At 37.1% G+C, this 1,882-nt stretch overlaps 1 pseudogene; it reads right to left on the reverse strand.

Moving 5' to 3' along the window:
* Positions 1–673: 673 nt before the first annotated feature.
* Positions 674–1,001, reverse strand: LOC147997953 (glutaredoxin-1 pseudogene; annotated as a pseudogene).
* Between the last annotated feature and the right edge of the window lie 881 nt (positions 1,002–1,882).

Below are 1,882 nucleotides of genomic sequence, written 5' to 3' on the forward strand. Positions count from 1 at the left end.
AATATGCATAATTTAAACAGCACTATACTGAACAATGACAAAGTTTGGGCATTTAATATCTCCTTCCTAAAATATCACAGGACCACATGTATTCAGTTTAAAATTTTGATTATACATTTATAAAGCATTGAAAGTTTCTTAGACTATTCCATAAAGTAGACAAAAGGATTGAAAACATTAAAATTCTATTTTGAAACTGGAATTATCCAACAATTGACAGAGATCAAAAGAGAAATAGTGAGGTAGGGGGAAAATGAGGTAAACAGGAAATTACAGAGAGAGGGAGAAAGAATTACAGTCGACTGACACAAAGAGAGGAAGACTGGGTTTTACAGAATAATTTACACCGATACACACATATTCTCAATAAAATCCTTGTGAACAGATTCAAGATGACATTAAGAATAATCTTCAACCAGGAAAGCTTTCTTAAAATACCAGACGTACAAGTCTCATTTAACACACACACACACACACACACACACACACACACACACACACACACACACATATCATATTTAAGCACTGAGGCATAGAATAAATGCCAATTTTTTGAAAATCGAAGTCAAAAGAAAATACTGTCCTCCTCCATGTCACACATCACCTCTTAGGTGCACTGGCCTTCAGCAGGCCTGGATCACAGCTTTCAGCATGGGATTTTCTGCCAGCCCTTTCATAACAGCAGAGCTCCAATCTGCTTCAGCCATGTCATCAGCTCCCCATTCCGTTGCAGGGAGATTAGATCACTGAGTCTGCCTATGAAGTCTATGACTACCAATAAAGACCAAAGGGACTATTCTCACTCCAGTGAGCTGTTGTAAGTAAAACTGAATTGAATTGGTGTTGTTAGTGGCTGTGATGTCTCCAAATACCAGAAGACCATGTTTGAAAGGGAGTTGATTGAGGATTTCTTGGGTATTTCTGCAATACTGGAAGGTGGACTCCATGAACAGGAACATCTTCCCAGACTGGGTCTTGCAGTTCCCATACTCCTGAGCCATGCTATGAGGCAGCAACTTCCCTGAAATGAACGTTCAGTTTAAAGTACTGGTCTATTAAAAATGGCAATCTTGATGTATTCTTAACAATGCATTCTACTTGAAGCCCATAGAAAACTTGGAAGAAAGAAGCTTTTACTTTTTCAAGGTTGCACTCACATTGCTGCCAAACCATCACAGACAATAGAACCTGCCTACTGAGGATTTAACCATATAATAATGACCATATGAGACATTTAGGCTTGTGGACTGATCAACTACTGGATTCTTGGAATTTCCAAATATCCATCCTTTGTTAAATTATGTGGACCACAGCCTGTGATCATTGTGATAAATACCTTGTCTCTGTACAGAGAGATTCATCCTCTACTCTCTGTTAGGTAACACCGGCTTCTACAACAGGAATCTAGAGAACACCTTTTACAGAAGTTTTTGTCTTAAGAGTTTCAGCTCAGTTACAAATTACCAATATCCCCATGCCCTTAGTATGATTTTCATATGATCCTTTGATACATACTTCTTATTTCCTATTGTTATTGGCAACAAAATTCAAATATAAAAAGTAATATATCAATGAAATCCACAGTAATATATTTGCATGAGTGCATCAGGAAGTAGTATTATAGGACAAACAAGAAATGGAAAAATAGATTTCCTTCCTTCTATTGACCAAGACCAGGAAAAATGAACTACATAAAAATCTGATACAAGTTTCCTGAAATTTGTTCTTTTCTTCAATCATGGGGCTCATAGTGAAGGAGCTCAGAGTTGGCACAAATTTCCTTAATTCCTGAGCCAGGTCATGAGTTGAATACCTCATTCATGGACCTGAAGTAACTCTGTATCCTTCCTGCTATAATATGTATATATCTATGTATCTTTCA

The sequence above is a fragment of the Rattus norvegicus genome, chromosome Y, assembly GCF_021556685.1.
Source record: "Rattus norvegicus strain SHRSP/BbbUtx chromosome Y, alternate assembly SHRSP_T2T, whole genome shotgun sequence".
Lineage (NCBI taxonomy): Eukaryota > Metazoa > Chordata > Mammalia > Rodentia > Muridae > Rattus > Rattus norvegicus.